The sequence below is a fragment of the Lactuca serriola genome, chromosome 7, assembly GCF_051521515.1.
Source record: "Lactuca serriola cultivar US96UC23 chromosome 7, Lser_US96UC23_V15, whole genome shotgun sequence".
In the NCBI taxonomy this organism is placed as follows: domain Eukaryota; kingdom Viridiplantae; phylum Streptophyta; class Magnoliopsida; order Asterales; family Asteraceae; genus Lactuca; species Lactuca serriola.
The window spans coordinates 111,433,906-111,455,277 of record NC_136414.1 but is presented as its reverse complement, the minus strand read 5'-3'; positions in this window follow the sequence as shown (position 1 = coordinate 111,455,277).

The window sequence follows — 21,372 nt, the reverse complement described above, 5'->3', positions numbered from 1 at the left end:
ATCATCTACGACGAGTCCTAGAAACCCTACGATCGGAGAGGCTATACGCGAAGTTCTCTAAGTGCGAATTTTGGATCCGAAGAGTCGAATTCTTAGGGCACGTGGTTAGCGAAGAAAGGAACCACGTGGACCCATCCAAGATTAAAGCTATTGAGAACTGGTCAGTACTGAAGACGCCTATAGAAATTCGTTAATTTCTAGGCCTCGTTGGCTATTACCGCAGGTTCATACAGAACTTCTCTCGAATCGCAAAACCCTTTGCAACATTGACCCAGAAAGGTGTGGCCTTTAACTGGGGAGAGAAACAAGAGAAGGCATTCCAAACCCTGAAACGAGCCTTATGCACCGCACCGATACTATCCCTCCCTGAAGCGACAGAAGTTTTTGTGGTATACTGCGATGCGTCCAATCAGGGGCTCGGTTGTGTCATGATGCAACGAGGTAAGGTCATCGCCTATGCCTCGAGACAGCTGAAGACACATGAAGTTAACTATACCACACACGACCTCGAATTAGGAGCGGTTGTATTCGCTCTAAAGATCTGGAGACACTACCTGTATGGTATGAAGAGCACGATATACACTGACCACAAAAGCCTCCAACGCATACTCAACTAGAAGGAGCTCAATATGAGACAACGACGGTGGGTCGAGCTACTCAATGATTACAACTGCGATATTTGTTATCAACCGGGAAAAGCCAAGGTAGTAGCAGACGCCCTAAGTCGAAAGGAATATTTTGGTCGAAGAGTCAAGTCATTAACAATGACTATCCATTCACATCTATCCGTACAGGTTAAGGAGGCTCAGCTCGAAGCCTTGAAACCTAAAAATGTAGCAGGAGAATCCCTGCGAGGAATGGATAAGAACTTGGAAGTCAAGGGTGACGAAGCCTTATATCTCATGGACCGAATCTGGACACCGCGACACGGTGGTTTTAGAGACTTGATCATGAAGGAAACCCACAACACTCGATATTCCATCCAACCGGGTCCAAATAAGATGTATCTGGATCTCAAGAAATCATACTGGTGGCCTAACATGGAAGCAGAGATTGCTATCTTCGTGAGTAAATGCCTTACTTGCGCCAAGGTCAAGGTCGAATACCAGAAGCCATCAGGTCTACTACAGCAACTGGAGATACCTGAATGGAAGTGGGAGCGGATCACTATGGATTTCATAACCAAGCTACCCAAGACAACGGGTGGACTTGATACCATATGGGTCATCGTTGACAGATTGACCAAGTCCGCGCACTTCCTACCCATCAAGGAAACAAATAAGATGGAGAAACTCACAAGAGCATACATTAAGGAGATCGTACGACTGCATGGTGTCCCTATATCTATTATCTCCGATAGAGATAGTAGGTTTACTTCGAGATTTTGGCAATCACTGCAAAACGCCTTAGGGACGAGGCTGGACATGAGTACAGCCTACCATCCGCAGACCGCCGGACAAAGTGAGAGGACTATCCAAACCCTGGAAGATATGCTGCGAGCTTGTGTGATCGACTTTGGTAAGGCATGGGATACCCACTTATCCCTTGTCGAGTTTTCCTACAACAACAGTTATCACACGAGCATCAAGGCAGCTCCATTCGAATACCTCTACAGCCGAAAGTGCAGATCCCCTCTGTGCTGGCCTGAGGTGGGTGACACTAAGTTAGCTAAAGGACGCGTGTGACATCCCCAATTTTCACGGCCAGAAAAGACTGATTTTGTTTATGCTTTAGAAAAAATCAGAGTACTTCATTTCATAAAAATGTTGCGGAATTTGTTCCCAGAAAAACACGATAAATACGTTATCAAAACATTTTCAAAGAAACGTATTTTATTCTTTTTAAAATGTTTGGGATGTCATCATCAATACATAAATATAAGCATAAACGGAACTTACATTTATTTACACTAGTGATCTACATCTCTTTAATCTCTCAGTGTAATGTGACTTCGTATCAACACCTGTGATATAAATAAACCCACAATAATATAATTATTATGTTTAAACAGTCAAACAATCAACCCAATTACCCATCCCCATTATCTTCTTTACTCTTAAGGATTTAACCTAAGAGTCATCTATCCTGCATTCGTTTATTCCGAAGTCCCTTACTTCCAGGGTTATAGGACTGGCACTAAATCCATAGCTGCCAATGCTCGTTCGTAAAGCACTAATTCCATAGCTGCTATAGTTTATTCATCGGGTACTAAATCCATAGCTACCAGTGTTTATCTAATAGGTACCAAGTCCATAGCTACCAATCCCTAATAGGTACTAAATCCATAGCTACCGGTGTTTGTCCAATAGGCACTAAGTCCATAGCTGCCGATGTTTATTAGGCACTAAGTCCATAGCTGCCAATGTTTACTCACATCATCTTTTATCTCTCATCATTCATCTACCCATGTCATACCCAACATATTCGTATATATAAAATACGTATACAGTTTACATTATTTAAAACATGTATAAAAATCTTTCATCAGCATAGACAGTAAGTATTCAGACAATATGCACACATAGCACGTAATATATATTAAAATACTTCATATCTATGTGTAAGATGAAAGGGACTATGCACTCACCTGAAAGGTGGTGACTCAGCACTCAGACAGCGCTTCGATACTCTTAAAACAATTTTCCTTCGATAAAACCTAGTATCAATACCACTAGGGTTTAGTCTAACATCAACCGCGATAAATTAATAGTCTGACTATCATTATTATTATATAAGCGTTAAATAACACTCAATATAACTCATAATAATAGCCCAAATAATTATTTTAAGGACCTAATAACATTCCTATAATTATTTGAAAGCTATATTAAAAATTGCGTAAGCGTAGCTCACTTACAGCGGATTTTAACGAAAACCGGAACTTTATTTGGAGTTGCGTTTCGAAACCGAAAGACTCTTTTTCTCGGGACTCCGGGAGCCTCGGGGATTCCCTCGGGAGCTAGGGGGTTTATCTAAGGTTTAGGGGTGGTTTGGGGTCTTAAAGAGAGAAAGAAACTAGAGAGAGAAAGAGATTTGGTGTGAAAATGTATGGAAAGCTCGGACCCTTCGCATGCCTTTTATAGGCGCCTGACTTCGGACTACGCTGGGCGTAGCCTTCGGTTACGCTGGTCGTAACTCCGGATAGGGTTGCCAGCTCGCACCAGCTGGCTCACACTTCGGACTCGGATGGATAAGAACCGAGATACACTTGGCGTACCAACCTCGGACGCGGGGCGTACTGCGAAGGTGGCGTGTCACTCATCTGAAGCGGGTACCGAGTCAGTGATGGAGGGTCTAGATTGTGCCACCTCATCGATCCTTCATCAGGTCTCGCAATTTCATGCTTCAACTTTAAAAATTCGTAACTTTCGCGTACGAGCTCCGTTTTTGACGTTCTTTATATCCACGCGAAGGTGGGAACGTAGTATACAACTTTTGTTTAGACTTCGCCGGCTAATTTTGATTCGATTTTAAATTTTATATTATTAACAGGCCGGGACTGGATTGGTCTGTTAAATCCTCATAACTTCTTCATCCGACGTCCGTTTTCGCCCATCTTTTTCTCGTTATGCTATTCCTAATGAGATATTTGATTCTCATTTAGGTTGTTTTGGCTAAAAACCGCTCGATCTAATATTCGAATTTTGGGCTGAACACTGCTAATCCGAAACTTCGAAAAATCATAATTTCCTCATACGAAGTCAGATTTGGGTGTTCTTTTTATCGACACTCTTAGTTTAACATATTCTACGACTTTCGTTTAGATCGCTAAGGCTAAAAAGTCCTCTTTCGTAAATTCACTATTTACGCTTCCCGGTGTCGTGCCGGTTCCGTCGCGAAACTTCGACGAGCCATAATTCTTCGTTATAACTCGGATTTCGGCATTCTTTATATGTACGGAAACCTTGTAACTTATACTATAACTTGGTTAAGATTATTTGTTCTAATTAATATTTTGTCGAAAAGTCATTTTCGACCCTTAGTGCCTCTAATTTGACTAGCCCGGATTTGCGGGCGTTACAACGCGTTCCAGACAGCGCTCTCACAGGTCCGGAGATCATTCAAGAAACGACTGAGAAGATCGTACATATTCGTGAGCGATTAAAAGCCGCTAGAGACCGACAGAAAAGCTACGCAGACAAGCGGAGAAAACCTTTGGAGTTCCAGGTGGGAGACCGAGTCCTTTTGAAAGTCTCACCCTGGAAAGGCACGATACGCTTTGGGAAGCGTGGAAAGCTGAATCCAAGACACATAGGGCCTTTCGAGATTCTCGCTAGAATCGGCCCTATAGCTTACAAACTTAACCTACCCCACGAACTCAGTAACATACATCCTACCTTCCACGTCTCGAACTTGAAAAAGTGCCTATCCAACAAGACTCTCGTTATTCCACTCGACGAGATCGAGATCAATGAGAGCCTTAACTTCGTGGAAAAACCTGTGGAGATTATGGACCGAGAGGTCAAACGAACGAAACAAAGCTGCAGGCCAATTGTGATGGTTCGCTGGAATGCCAAGCGAGGACTGGAGTTCACTTGGGAGCGCGAGGATCAAATGAAACTTAAATATCCTCATCTCTTTGCTTAGTTGTGTTGTAATAACTTAGCTGCTTGAATTCTAAATTTCGGGACGAAATTCCCTCTAACGAGGGGATGATGTGACAACCCGAAATTTTCATTTGTATAATTTCCACATCCAAGCACTTGAAATATTAGTCAAAGATATTTTAATACATTTTTGGCTGGAATTAAACCCATTTGGTGCTTTATTTTATTTTTCGTAAAACGATTAAATAAAAAGAAGTAACGTAATGAGTGGCGTGTAATAAACCGGACAACCCGACACCTTAGCTAGGTGTTTACGGCTAAACAAGGGAGTTTGGGCTGTAAACACCCTTCTACTCATGAACTCATGCATATAGCATGAGTTTACACCTTGTCCTCACTTTGACCACTCCCCACTCAAGAACACTAGCTTTTTTTTCTCTCAAGTATCATCACCTTCTTCTTCCAAAATCCGCCAAAAATGTAAGTTTTCTTCCTAGATCCTTTCAAACAACACTTAATATAGTGTTTTTACACCTTCTCATCTATGGATTTCCGATTTTTACATAGATCTTCAAAGGATCTTCAACTCACCAAGAACACCAAGAACACATTTGTGTTTTTGGGTCCTAAAACACCTCTTCAAGCCTCCTAGAAGTAAGTATACTCTTCCTAACTAGCTGTTTAGTTAGTGTTCTTGTTAAATCCATGGAATGAACCTAAAACCCTCAAGAACATATGTTTACGGTTTAGGGATCTCCCAAAACCGTAAACACCCATAACCGTAAACACCTTAAAGGGTGTTTTGGTGTCCCTAACTCCTTCCTTAGCATGTTCAATGGACTAGAAACTTGTATGAATGAGCTTAGGACCACAAAACAAGAAAGAAATGATGTACCCAAGGGTTTACGGCCATAAACCCTAGTGTTTACGACCATAAACTCCCAAGGAGTGGTCCAAGGACCGAAAACTCCAAGGGAGTACCCTTTTGAACCCTAATCACTTCTCAAGCCTTTGATTTGACCTTAGAACCCTTCCTAGTGATACAAGAGACCTTTAAACATGGAAACTCACCATTCGCATGAGTTTACGGCCGTAAACTCATGGGGGAAATGGTCTCCCAACCGTACACTCATATTAGGGTGACCATTTGAAGTGTAAACTCCATAGTGAGGCCATACACTCTTTAGAAGCAACCCCTAGCACTCCTTGCACTTGAAGCAAAGTGTCTTCATGCATTAGAGGCTCTTTACTTACTTAATTGGTGATAAAATGACTAATTAGACACCATTATGTGTCACTACATGTTTCATAGGATCCGTGGGTGGGTTCAAGTCCTCACTTGACACCTAGCATCCTACCCGGCATCCCATCCACTCCACTCACTGCATATGAGTTCATACCCCTTAATTAACCTTTTAAATGTTTTTAAATGCTTTTATGGGGGGGGAGGGAGAATACAAGTTGAACCCAACAAATTATAGTATCAATCACATGTGCTTTGTAACTTGCAATCAAAAAGGATTTCTATACTTTTAATCGTTTTGCCATCAAAACTGCTTTAAATGTTTATCAAACTCATTTTTCATGTTAAATTGTTATAAAAACTATTTCCAAACTCTTTTAAACTTCTTATGTTCCCAAATTTTATCTACACTAATATATTTATATAAGTAAGACTTGAAGGACTTAGGACTGATAGCACGCCTTATTTCCTGTTCTTGTTTGATTGTGGTCTTAGGGTATATTGTTATCTGTCCGACTGTCGTTGAATTCTTAGTTATATATTGTATATAGTTGTGTTGGATATGAATGTCTTCACTCAGTTCAATACTATTGTGTATCAAAGATAGACTACAACATGCTATTTAACTATAATAGGTATAGTTAAGGTTTACCGCTCCTTACTACCATTACTATGATACTTACCATAATTAGTACTATTATGAGTCTTTACATGTTAAGTATTGTATAAGAAGAATACTATATATTATACAAGAGAATACTAAATACATGATACCGAGAAGTACACTATACGCTAATACAAGAGAATATCCTAAAACAGAATGTGACACACTATTCCTCTATACGGCACTTCACTGCGCCTTCGCCGTGTAACCATAGTCTCCTGGAGGGAGAGCGGGCACTAAGTGTATAGATCTATACAAGGCAGACACTCTCACATCCCTACTGCTAGCTACAGTCCGAGCCGACTAGGCCCAGGGATGGCAAAATGTTACCACACTACGTGTGACCTGGAGGGTCATTGGACATTCGATCGCCTATCCGCATGGTTACATATGAATTCACATTCGAATCCCTAAATTAACAAATTAAGAAATAAAGGTAAAACAGACTCCCCGAGATGTATTATATACTTATCACTACCTAGAATCTACAGTTTATTTACCATTCAGCCGGCAGTAACACTGTTGGAATAATACATTATCTTCCCATTTACTTCGCATAAATGAAGTCCAAAACTATATTTTTATAATTGAGAGTCTAATTGGGAAAACTTTTACACACTCAAAGGATCAAACCTACAAGTAACCAAGTCTTGGCAGAAGACTACTTTTACTGGAAAATATAGGATTTTCTAGAGATTCACACTATTTTCAAGCTTGATAACAACTTTTACAATACACCATTAAAAACACTTTTATACAAGCAATGACACTAAATGCTTATGAACTCACCAGCTTTATGCTGATACTCGTTTTCAAAATAACTTGTATTCTCAGGTCATCAGTAGACAGGTACAGGTGCAGCTTTTGAGAAAGACGGAGCACATACAAGACTCCTCTTTATTTTGATTATACTTTTGGTGTCTAACAAACTGTATAGAACACGCTTGTATTACAACTACTATATTAATGCAATGGATGTTGTTGCTTGTTTTTACTATTATGCATTGTTATGATACTGTACATGACGTCCTCCACCCCATAACGTATTCCGCCGTTCTCGGTTTTGGGGTGTGACAATATGTAATTAAGGTTGATAAGACAGTCGACTGAGTGACCCTGCCCTAAATCCACAACCAGACAAGGAACATGAAATAAGGCGGAATCACACACTCTAAGTCTATTGGTTCTTAATTATATATGGCCCTAATATTTACACCAAGTCATTACAGCCTTCCAGAAAGAGTATTTAGTTTCTACATAAACTATGTGCTTTGTTTAAACAAGGAAGAAATTATTGTAGTTAGGGTCTAGTTAGGAAACGTACCACTGTTCTCAGGTGGTTCTTGGGTAGACTCTCCTGCAGTGATCATTATCACTCTTCCTTCTTCATCAGGGTTTCAGGACAATGGATAATCTCACCTGTAGTGTCTCGTTTCATCACATTCATAGCAGATATGACTCACTTCCTCAAATGGGACCTGAGAGATTGGTCGTGTCGGTGCCATACAGAAACGGATGGTGTGTCCCCTTCTGAGGCAGTTCTTCCAATACAACTTCCGACACCTTCCGGTATGATGGACGTTACACTTATTACATTTAGGGAGGGTTCCAACATAACGACTGCCTGATGCTAAAGTGGTTGGTGTCTTGGCAGCATAGGTTGCACATGTCTGTTGTCCCTCAAAGGGTTCTTGTGTTGATTGCCTCTTCTTCTTGCTCTCAGACCTTTGTTTATCATCACCTCCTTTGGTTGACCCATGAACGGGGTCGATTATGCGTGGCGGATCCCATAGTCCACCAATGTTCGAGCTAGGCGTTTGGCACTATCAAACGTAAGAGGTTTCGCTGCTAATACATTTCCTTGGATTGGAGAAGGTAGTCCCCAAATGTATCTCTCTATTTTCTTGCTCTTCGGGGTAACTATCCCAGGGCATAATGCAGCTAAATCGTTGAATCTATCGGTGTAGGCTTATATGTCTGAGCTTGCCATGGTAAGATTCCATAGCTCATGTGTAACACCCCGTATCAGGTACGTAATTAAATTCAAGCCAAACTTCATATTTTACCCTTGGACTCGACAAGTTGGAGGCTCAACTCTGTGACAACCCGAAATTTCTATCTTGTACACTTATTCAAATCAATCAAGTTCAGACTCGCTTTTGCTATCTTCTAGCATTGATTAGAGTCAATTAGAGTGTTCTAAGCCTTGTACCTTCAAAGTTAGGGTTTAGAAATAAGTCCCACAAGTTCAATACTTCAAAAATTGGCCAAACACTCCAACTTAAGGAGTGTACAGCCATACATCCCCTTCTGGCCGTACACTCTCAAGTATAAATGAGAGTGTTAGCCTCCTTTCATCTCTTTTCACACTCGTAAGGCCAAAAAGCACTTCTCTCTCAAGTATCATCGGATTTTGCCTTCAAATCTTCAAGTTGTAAGTGTTTTCTTCCATCTATTTGATGATTCATTACTCTATCTAGTAAAAATCTACCATTTCATCCATGAAACTACTCATTTTGTTTAGATCTTCAAGTGTTCATCAAGAACACCAAGAACACCTACTAAGTTTTTGGACCACAAACACCCCTAAAGGATTTTATATCGTAAGTACCACTCCTCATACTTATTACTTACTGATTTACTCCTTAGAAAACGTCCAAAATATGATCAATGAGGAGTGTACGGCCATACACACCCCATGTGGTTGTACACCCCTCCATTTGGTGCTTAAAGGCCTTAAAACTCATGGTCTAGGCTAGAACTTGATCAAGAACACTTAGGGGATGAAAGATTTGGAATACACTTTTAACCGTTTTTACATAATCAACAAGCGTGTACGGCCGTACACTCCTTGTGTGGCCGTACACACCCTTTTTAGGGTCAAAATGGCATTTAACATTCAATAAGGTTAAGCATTGGTCAAGACACACCCCCTAGATGCTTAAGAGGACTTTAAAACACAAAATGGCATGTTTCACCATGAGTGTACAGATGTACAGTCACTTGGGCCATACACTCTGGCCGTACACACCCATGAGACACAATATTCTGGCCTTACAGTCTAATGTGTGGCCATACAGCCATTATATGCAACCCTTTGTACTTCTAACACTTGAATCTAAGTGTTTTCTATGACCTAGGGTGTCCTTACTTGTATAATTAGTTGTTTAAACACTAATTGTATACATATATGTATCATTATATGATAAATAGGATCTGTGTGTGTGCTCAAGTCTTCACTTGGCACTTAGCATACTATACCACACGTTCATCCAAACCATTCACTACAGGTGAGTTCATACCCCTTAATCTACCTTTTAAATGATTTTACATGCTTTTATGGGGGGATACAAGTTGAAACATTATAGTTATTATATCAATCACATGTGATTAATAACTATCAAACAAATGGATTTACTATACTTTTAACTGTTTATCAAACAAACTATTTCAAAATGTTTATCAAACTCTTTTACATGTTAAACTCTTTATCAAACTTGTTCTTATATGCCAAACCATTTCTTTTAACTCTTTCAAACTTATATATTGTCAAAACCATGTCTAATGCATATATAGTTATAAGTCAGGTTAGAAGGACTTAGGACTGATAACTCACTTTATTTCCTGTTCCTTGTTTAGTTGTGGACTTAGAGTACCCTGTTGTTTGTATGTGTCATTTGATCCTTAGTTATATATTATGTATACATGTATAGACATAAAAGCTTTTATCTCAGTTCAACACACTCAGTCATACAAACAACTCTACTAGTAAACTGTAATAGGTATAGTTTAGGAAGTCACTACTCACTATTTCTAGTACAACGAAACATACAAGAGTCAGTTCATTCATGAGTCAATACAAACTTACTATGATGAGAAACTAAGAGAATATACTATTATGAGAAACATAACGAATATACTATAATGAGAAACTAAGAGAACATACAATACACTACATTATACAAGAGAACATACTATGATGAGAAACAAAGAGAACATACTACATACTAGACAGAGAGAACATACACTACACTAGTACATACGATACATATACAAGAATACTATAACATAAATATGAGTCACTACTTCGGGGCACGACATCATTGCTATGGCTCGTTTTGTAACCAAAGTCTCCTGGAGGGAGAGCGTGAATATGTGTATAGATCTATACGGGACTGACCTTCCTACACCTTGCTGCTAGCTACAGTGGGACCTGCAGGTCTACGGGTAACGAATGTCATACCATTTCGACGTCTTCGAGCGTCGTGTTTTACTAGTCGATCAAGTATGGTTACAATCATATCACATTATACCTTAATTAACAATCGGTTTAAGGTAGTTAGTACAACAGTAGTTACTATAATACAACACTACAGTACTTTATTATTTTCCCATTGCATTCACTTTGTGATCTTCTCACATAAACGGTAATGTATAAACTATATTTTGTTAATGATAGTCACACTTGGGGAATATACACACTTTTACAAGAAACAAACATACAGAACATTTGATGCCTTGGTAAAAGGCTATGTTTAGTAGAAAATATAGGATTTTCTAGGAGATACAAACATTTACAAACTTATACATCAAACGGCTTACAAACATTTTCATACAAACAATGACACTGAAATACTTATGAACTCACCAGCTTTTATGCTGATAAACTCTTTCAAAATAACTTGTATTCACAGGTCATCAGTAGACAGGTACCGATGCCAGGTTTTGAGAAGATGGAGCGCATTCAAGACTTGTCTCTTATTTTGATCATTGATATTTTGGTGTCTTATAACTATATAGAACACACTTGTATTAAATTATATTATTAATGCAATGGATGATGTTGTTGCTTGTTTACTACTCCCTCCGTCCCAATGTTATTGTCCATAGACAAAAAGCACACAGATTAAGAAAAACATTAATTACCACTAACTTTATTTAATAAAATGATAGTTTTGTCCTTACTTTGCATTTAATGTTCCATTAGATGCTTAGTTGGTTAAGTAATAATGAGGGGGTATTTTGGTAAAAATGTTATTTATTTTTAGAAGTAGACTATTATTTTGGGACAAAACAAAATGGAAAGATGGACTATAATTTTGGGACGGAGGGAGTATTTTACATTGTTGTAATACTGTACATGACGTCCTCCGCCCCGGAACGTTTCCGCCGTTCAGGTTTTGGGGTGTGACAAACTCGTCGAGTAGGATCGACTCCAGGTCGGGGAACTAAGTGATCTACTCAACGACTCATAAGACCAACTCGGCGAGTAGGAGCTGTCTGATGAAAACCCTAATTTTAAGGGTTTGTTCCCCTATTTAAAGAAACATAACACCTTTGTGGCCTCCCTTATTACTCCCTCAAAGTCCAGAAAACCCTAACTCGCCACCTTGAGCCTTGTGAATGTTTGAGTGCCATTTTTAGTAATCTTGTGTAATTTGAAGCATGTGTTAAGAAGAGGAAGAAGGAGGACTTCAAGGGAAGATTGTAGATCCAGGAACAACATCATTTTCTCTTCACTTTCTGGTAATCAAGCTTCATACTTTACTTGTAGTTTCTTAGATCTCCTTTTGGTCTTTTTTATGGAGTTTTGGGTCCAAGAAGCTTGATCCTTGGGACTTAGACATTCCAAGTTGATATACCTTCAGATATGCAACCTTGGAGGGCCCTCATGGCATAAAGGTGCCATCTTTATGGTCATGAGAACCCCATGTTTGTAATAAACCCTATTTTTGGTCCTTTGAGCATAAAAGTCCCAAGAATTAAACAATGCTCATCAAAGCTTTGCTAAATTGCATAGAATACTTCTATTGTGGAATGCAAGAATTAAACAATGTTCATCAAAGCTTTGCTAAATTGCGTAGACTTCTATTGTGGAACTTAAGAAGTAAACAGTGATCATCAAAGTTTTGCTAAATTACATACACTTCAATTGTGGAATTCAAGAATTAAACAATGCTCATCAAAGCTTTTGTAAATTTCATAGATTACTTCTATGTGGAACTTAAGACTTAACCAATGCTCATCCAAGCTTTGCTAAATAGCATCGAATTCTATTGTGGAACTCAAGAATTAAACAATACTCGTCAAAGATTTGCTAAATTGCATAGACTTCTACTGTAGAACTCAAGAATTAAACAATGCTCATCAAAGCTTTGCTAAATTGCATAGACTACTTCTATTATAGAACTCACAAATTAAAAAATGCTCATCAAAACTTTGCAAAATTGCATAGACTTCTATTGGGGAAATCAAGAATTAAACAATGCTCATGAAAGCTTTGCTAAATTACATAGACTTTTATTGTGGAACTCAAGAATTAAACATTGCTCATCAAAGCTATGCTAAATTGCGTAGACTTCTAGTGTGGAACTCAAGAATTAAACAATGCCTATCCAACCTTTTATTAAATTGCATAGACTTCTATTGTGGAATTCAAGAATTAGACAATGCTCATCAAAGCTTTGCTAAATTGCATAGACTTCTAGTGTGGAACTCACGAATTAAACTTTGCTCATCAAACCTTTGCTTAAATTACATAGACTTCAATTGTGGAACTCAAGAATTAAACAATGCTCATTAAACCTTTTCTAAATTGCATGGAATACTTCTATTGTGGAACTCAAGAATTGAACAATGTTTATCAAAGCTTTGGTAAATTGCATAGACTTCTATTGTGAAACTTAAGAATAAAACAGTGCTCATCAAAGTTTTGTAGTTTTGCTAAATTGCATAGATTTCAATTGTGGAATTCAAGAATTAAACAACTTTGGTAAATTTCATAGATTACTTCTATGGTGGAACTCAAGAATTGACCAATGCTCATCCAAGCTTTGCTAAATTGCATCGAATTCTATTGTGGAACTCAAGAATTAAACAATACTCATCAAAGCTTTGCTAAATTTCATAGACTTCTACTGTAGAACTCAAGAATTAAACAATGATCATCAAAGCTTTGCTAAATTGCATAGAATACTTCTATTATGGAACTCACGAATTAAGCAATGTTCATCAAAACTTTGCAAAATTGCAGAGACTTCTATTGGGGAAATCAAGAATTAAACAACGCTCATCAAAGCTTTGCTAAATTGCATAGACTTCTATTATGGAACTCAAGAATTAAGCAATGCTCATCAAAGCTTTGCAAAATTGCGTAGACTCTATTGTGGAACTCAAGAACTAAACAATGCTCATCCAACCATTGCTTAAATTGCATAGACTTCTATTGTGGAACTCAAAAATTAAACAATGTTCATCAAAGCTTTGCTAAATTGCATAGACTTCTAGTGTGGAACTCATGAATTAAACTATGCTCATCAAACCATTGCTTTAATTTGCATAGACTTCTAATGTGGAACTCAAGAATTAAACAGTGCTCATCAAACCTTTGCTAAATTGCATGGAATATTTCTATTGTGGAACTCATGAATTGAACAATGTTTATCAAAGTTTTGCTAAATCGCGTAGACTTTTATTGTGGAACTTAAAATTTAACAGTGCTGATCAAAGTTTTGTTAAATTGCATAGACTTGAATTGTGGAATACAAGAATTAAACAATACTCATCAAAGCTTTTGTAAATTTCATAGATTACTTCTATTGTGGAACTCAAGAATTAACTAATGCTCATCCACGCTTTGCTAAATTGCATCGACTTCTATTGTGGAACTCAAGAATTAAAGAATACACATGAAAGCTTTGCTAAATTGCATAGACTTCTACTTTAAATCTTAAGAATTAAATAATGCTCATCAAAGCTTTTCTAAATCGCATAGACTACTTCAATTATGGAATTCACGAATTAAACAATGCGCATCAAAACTTTGCAAATTTGTATAGAATTCTATTGTGGAAATCAAAAACTAAACAACTCTCATCAAAGCTTTGCTAAAGTGCATAGACTTCTATTGTGGAACTCACGAATTAAACATTGTTCATCAAACCCTTTTTAAATTGCACAGACTTCCATTGTGGAACTCAAGAATTAAATAATGCTCATCAAAGCTTTGCAAAATTGCGTAGAATACTTCTATTGTGGAACACAAGAATTTAGCAATGCTTATCAAAGCTTTGCTAAATTGCGTAGACTTCTATTGTTGAACTTAAGAATTAAACAGTTGTTGGTGCATGTAAATGCTCCACAAATAATGAGTGTTTATTAGGTTGTATTTTCCCTTTATTGTATTTTGTGGTGTAAATACTCTCCCTCCTATATAAAGGGAGAGTTGGTCATTTATTCTTTTAAGCCAGCTCATTTTATTTTTCTTAGAAGATTACTTTTCTTACAATGTAATCTCTAGAGAGAGAGAGAAAAGTGGTGGGTTCTCCTACCCAGGGAGAGTTTCTCTCCCACCATGTTCTTCACGCTTCATCAATATTATTCTCTCTTGTTCTTAGTCTTTTTCATGAACTCATATTATGTTCTTCATGTTCATACTTACAAAAACACGATTAATCTCGAGATATCTTTCTTCCGCATCCACCGTTCATTATAAAAATGGGTTCCTACAATTGGTATCAGAGTCGTACCTTGAAGATCTCACGATTAGTTCAAGGGAATGACTCCCGTTCGGTGATTATCTTGTGATTTTTCCGTGTTTCTGCAAGAAAAAAAATTCGGGTTTCTTACCGGAATTTTTTTATGAGTTCTTTCTTAGTTCTATCTTATGGGTGATTCTATCTTAGTAAAAATAAAATGTTGCTGCTGCAGCTCGTTCTATTTGTTGCTGGAAGAAGATGTTCTTAAAAAGTTATTATTTTTGCTGTTGAAGAAATGAAGAAAAATGGGAGAAGAAATTATTTTTGTGGTTTCCATATTGTTGAAGATATTGTTCCACAGAGTTCTTTTTCTTGGATGATAAGACATAAAAATTATGGGCTTATTATTCTTGAAGATAGTGGAGGAAAGCACTTTTTCTAGAAGATTTTTTTTCTACAGCATGTTTATTATGATCAACAAAAAGGTATGATATTCATACATTCTACCTTTTACTTGTTGCTGTGAATCTTCAAATTAGTACATATGGACGTGTTTAAGTGTTTGCATAAAGCATCTTGTCCTTGTTACTCTTTTGGGTAAAAACTGCTCCGCTATTTGCTCCCTCAAAAAGACAAAAACGATGTGACACTGTCCAATCCCATCATCTTTTGTCCCTAAAAACCCACTTTACACTCTTCTTTTTGCCTTCCCAAGACCCACTATTGACTTAAAATGCTTTATAAAAAGATTCCCTTATTAAAATATGAATAAATGGCCTTTACGGTACCATTTTTCATGAAAAAATAGCATTTTTCGTCACCTGTTCAGCCCTTCTCAGCCCCCCAGACCGCAGCAAAACACTGCCTACCAAAGTCTCCTGAGAAGCCTGCCGCAACCCCTCTCTGGCATTGGTCCGCAGCCCCTCTCAGGCCTAAGTACCGCAGCCTCTTAGTCCAAACCGAGGATCCGAAGCGTACTCTTCCCTGCTGACCGAAGTCTTCTTGCTCGGACCGCAGCCTTGGACCGTAGTGTTGACTATAGTCGCGGACTGCAACGCGCCAGACCGCAGCTACAATCCGCAGTTACCCGCGCACTGCATTCATCCTTCGCCTCAACCGCAACCCTCATGACTTCGGTACCCCATCAGCAGCCCAACTTCCCATCCGAAGCCAACTGATAGACCCGCAACCAGACCACTCCACCCGCAATCACCTCCTACCGCAACCACCCAAGACTTCGGTCCACCCTCCAACTTTGGATTTCCCTCCCCTTCAGCCCCTCCTCCTTCTCCTCCCCCTTCTTCTTCCTTCAGCCCTCCCTTCCTCCTCCTCCTCCCTCCTTTCTTCCTTCTTTTTTCCTCCCCTCCCCTCCTTTTTCCCTTCCTTTTTTATAAAACCTTTTTTTTCTAGACTTTATTTTTTTTTATTCAGTTTTTTTTCTACAATATATTTTTAATTAATTTTTTTTAGCCAATTATTTTTTTTTAACACCAATTTTTTTTATTTAGCCATTTTTTATTATAACCAAATTTTTTTTATTAAAACCAATTATTTTTTTAACACCAATTTTTGCCACCACCTACCCATGGATTGTCACATTGGTTATTTATTTCATGCCCGTTATTATTATTGGAAAAATACTCCTACTGCAGTCAGACTTCATATTATCTTTTTTGTGACGCTTGCACCGCAACGACGATTGATCAACAAAGTTGTTTCGCATTCTTCACATTATGGGATTATTATGACTTGGCGCTCTTGATTTTGGTTGAAGAATCATGTATCTTGAGCATGTAGACTTTATTCTCTATTGAAGACCACTTCAAGTGTTCCGACACCCCAGTTTGGATATTTGGATATTATTTTTGGCACAACATATGCTTTTCTCAGCACAGCTTCAGCAACTATGTCACCCACCTTCTCATAGAGCATTTATTTTACTCTTTCTCATTTCTTATCGAGACCCTTCATACATCTAGGGAGAGCTTCTTTTAGCTCTTGGTATCCGACACTCTCCATCCGATGATTTGTTGATTTTTGATATCCGGTCATTGGTTATCAAAAATAGGGAGAGAATATCATCCGGATTTGGTTTTTATTGTTTGGGTTTGGATTTTTGAAGACTTCTGAAGACGATTATTTATTTAGTGATGCGATGTGACACTTATTTTTGGTCTTCACGGATCAAATTTTTGGCATTACTCGATGTTTTCCGATTCAGATTATTTATTATTCATGCTCTACCATAGGATGATTTTGTGTTCGCATCTGGTTCAGATCTTATGGTTTCACGAGTTTTGATTTATGATATGTTGAAGTCGAAGATTATTTTGGCGATGTGACGTGACACTTATTTTTGATCCTTGGATCAAATTTTTGGCATTGCTGGACCATGTTTTTGGACTCACATTATCTTTATCCGGACTACATTTTATGGATGCTTCACATTTTTAGCAGGTTTTTCTTTGAAGAATTTCGATGTACTATGATTCGAGAACTCGAGATGTTTTTCATACTTTTGAAGCCGAAGTGTTTCTTTTATTGGATCTTCTACTGGCTCATGGTGACCTCCTTTTTCGGGTGATTATGACTGGTTTGAAGATTTGGATCTTATTTTTTCTGCTTCATTGGTTGTGCTTTGAAGCCGAAGATCTTCATTGTTAGAGATTCATGGCCAGTTTCAGACTTCACAGACACTTCATAGTTGCTAGTCAGATTACTGTATTATAGCCTTGTATCACTTATTGTATCTTTCATCATTTGTAAGCATTTAGGGAGAGAATGTTGGTGCATGTAATTGCTCCATAAATAATGAGTGTTTATTAGGTTGTATTTTCCCTTTATTGTATTTTGTGGTGTAAATACTCTCCCTCCTATATAAAGGGAGAGTTGGTCATTTATTCTTTTAAGCTAGCTCATTTCACTTTTCTTAGAAGATTACTTTTCTTACAATGTAATCTCAAGAGAGAGAGAAAAGTGGTGGGTTCTCCCACCCAGGGAGAGTTTCTCTCCCAAAATGTTCTTCATGCTTCATCGATATTATTCTCTCTTGTTCTTAGCCTTTTTCATGAACTCATATTATGTTCTTCGTGTTCATACTAACAAAAACACGATTAATCTCGAGATATCTTTCTTCCGCAGCCACCGTTCATTATAAAAATGGGTTCCTACAACAGTGCTCATCAAAGTTTTGCAAAATTGCTTAGACTTCAGTTGTGGAATTCAAGAATTAAACAATGCTCATCAAAGGTTTTGTAAATTTCATAGATTACTTCTATTGCGGAACACTAGAATTAACTAATGCTCATTCAAGCTTTGGTAAATTGCATCGACTTCTAATGTGGAACTCAAGAATTAAACAATACTCAACAAAGCTTTGCTAAATTGCATAGACTTCTACTTTAAAATTCAAGAATTAATCAGTGCTCATCAAAGCTTTGCTAAATTGCATAGACTGCTTCTATTAAGGAACTCACGAATTAAACAATGCGCATCAAAACTTTGCAAAATTGCATAGAATTCTATTGTGGAAATCAATAATTAAACAACCCTCATCAAAGCTTTGCTAAATTACATAGACTTCTATTGAGGAACTCAAGAATTAAACAATGCCCATCAAAGATTTGCTAAATTGCATAGACTTCTATCATGGAACTCAAGAATTAAACAATACTCATCAATATTTTGCTAAATTGCATAGAATACTTCTATTGTGGAACTCAGAATTAAACAATGCTTATTAAAGCTTTGCTAAATTGTGTAGACTTCTATTGTGGAACTTAAGAATTAAACAGTGCTCATCAAAGTTTTGCTAAATTGTATAGACTACAATTGTGAAAGTCAAGAATTAAACAATGCTCATTAAAGCTTTGGTAAATTTCATAGATTACTTCAATTGTGGAACTCAAGAATTGACCGATGCTCATCCATGCTTTGCTAAATTGCATCGAATTCTATTGTGGAAGCATTAAACAATACTCATCAAAGCTTTGCTAAATTGCATAGACTTCTACTGTATAACTCAAGAATTAAACTATGCTCAACAAAGCTTTGCTAAATTGCATAGACTATTTCTATTATAGAACTCACGAATTAAACAATGCTCATCAAAACTTTGTAAAATTGCATAGACTTCTATTGGGGAAATCAAGAATTAAACAACGCCTACCCAAGCTTTACTAAATTGCATACACTTCTATTGTGGAACTCAAGAATTAAACAATGCTCATCAAAGCTTTGCTAAATTGCATAGACTTCTGTTATGGAATTCAAGAATTAAACAATGCTCATCCAACCTTTGCTTGAATTGCATAGACTTCTATTGTGGAATTCAAGAATTAAACAATGCTCATCAAATATTTTCTAAATTGCATAGAATTCTATTGTGGAAATCACGAATTAAACTTTTTTCATCAAACCTTTGCTTAAATTGCATAGACTTCTATTGTGGAACTCAAGAATTAAACAATACTCATCAATGCTTTTCTAAATTGCGTGGAATACTTCTATTGTGGAACTCAAAAATTGAACAATGTGTATCAAAGCTTTGAAAAATGGCATCGACTTCTATTGTGGAACTCAAGAATTAAACAATGCTGGGAAAAAAGGTAACTTCATTCAATAAGTCATTGGGCTTACTTTAAGGATTTTAGGTTATTTTGGGGTTTTGGGTGGTTATTTCTTGAGTTTAGGAAATGGGTTGGTAGTTGGTTATGGATAGGTTGGTTATTTTGTATTTTGGTTGTTTTGTTTGTTTGTGGCTGATGTTGTATTCTTTTATTCTTTTTAATAAAGTTTGCTGAGCTTTGGCTCTTTCAAAAAAAAAAAAAAAGAATTAAACAATGCTCATCAAAGCTTTGCTAAATTATATAGACTACAATTGTGGAGCTTAAGAATTAAACACTGCTCATCAAAGCTTTGGTAAATTTTATAGATTACTTCTTTTGTGGAACTAAAGAATTAATCAATGCTCATCAAAGCTTTGCTAAATTGCATCGACTTCTATTGTGGAACACAAGAATTAAACAATACTCATCAACGCTTTGGTAAATTGCATAGATATCTAATGTAGAACTCAAGAATAAAACAATGCTCATCAAATCTTTTCTAAATTGCATAGATTACTTCTATTAAGGAACTCAAGAATTAAACAAAGCTCATCAAAGCTTTACTTAATTGCATAGACTTCTATTGTGGAACTCAAGAATTAAACAATGCTCATCAAAGCCTTGATAAATTCTGTAGACTTCGATTGTGGAACTCAAGAATTAAACAATGCTCATACAACCTTTGCTTAAATTGCAAAGACTTCTATCGTGGAACTTAAGAATTAGAAAATGCTCATCAAAGCTTTGCTAAATTGCATAGACTTATATTTTGGAACTCACGAATTAAAATTTGCTCATCAAACCTTTACTTAAATTGCATAGACTTCTATTGTGGAACTCAATATTTTAAAAATGCTCATCAAACCTTTGCTAAATTGCATGTAATACTTCTATTGTGGAACTCAAGAATTGAAAAATGTTTATCAAAGCTTTGCTAAATTGCATAGACTTCTATTATGGAACTCAAGAATTAAACAATGCTCATCAAAGCTTTGCTAAATTACATAGACTTCAATTGAGAACCTCAAGAATTAAACAATGCTCATCAAAGCTTTGGAAAATTTCATAGATCACTTCTTTTGTGGAACTCAAGAATTAAGCGGCTCATCAAAGCTTTGCTAAATTGCATCGACTTCTATCGTGGAGCACAAGAATTAAACAATATTCATCAACGCTTTGCTAAATCCTTAGACATCTATTGTAGAACTCATGAATAAACAATGCTCATCAAATCTTTGCAAAATTGCATAAACTACTTCGATTATGGAATTCAAGAATTAAACAATGCTCATCAAAGCATTGGTAAATTTCAATAGATTACTTCTATTATGGAACTCAAGAATTGACCAACGCTCATCCAGGCTTTTCTAAATTGCATCGACTTCAATTGTGGAACTCACGAAATAAACAATGATCATCAAACCTTTGCTTAAATTGCATAGACTTTTATTCTAGATCTCATGAATTAAACAATGCTCATCAAAGCTTTGCTAAATTGCATAGACAACTTCTATTATGGAACTCCAGAATTAAACAATGCACATCAATGCTTTGCTAAATTGCATAGACTTCTATTGTGGAAATCAAGAATTAAACAACGTTCATCAAAGCTTTGCTAAATTTGAAAGACTTCTATTGTGGAACTCAAGAATTAAACAATGTTCATCAAAGCTTTGCTAAATTGCATAGACTTCTATTGTGGAACTCAAGAATTAAACAATGCTCATCCAACCTTTGCTTAAATTGCACAGACTTCTATTTTGGAACTCAAAAATTAAACAATGCTCATCAAAGCTTTGCTAAAATGCATAAACTTCTATTGTGGAAGTCACGA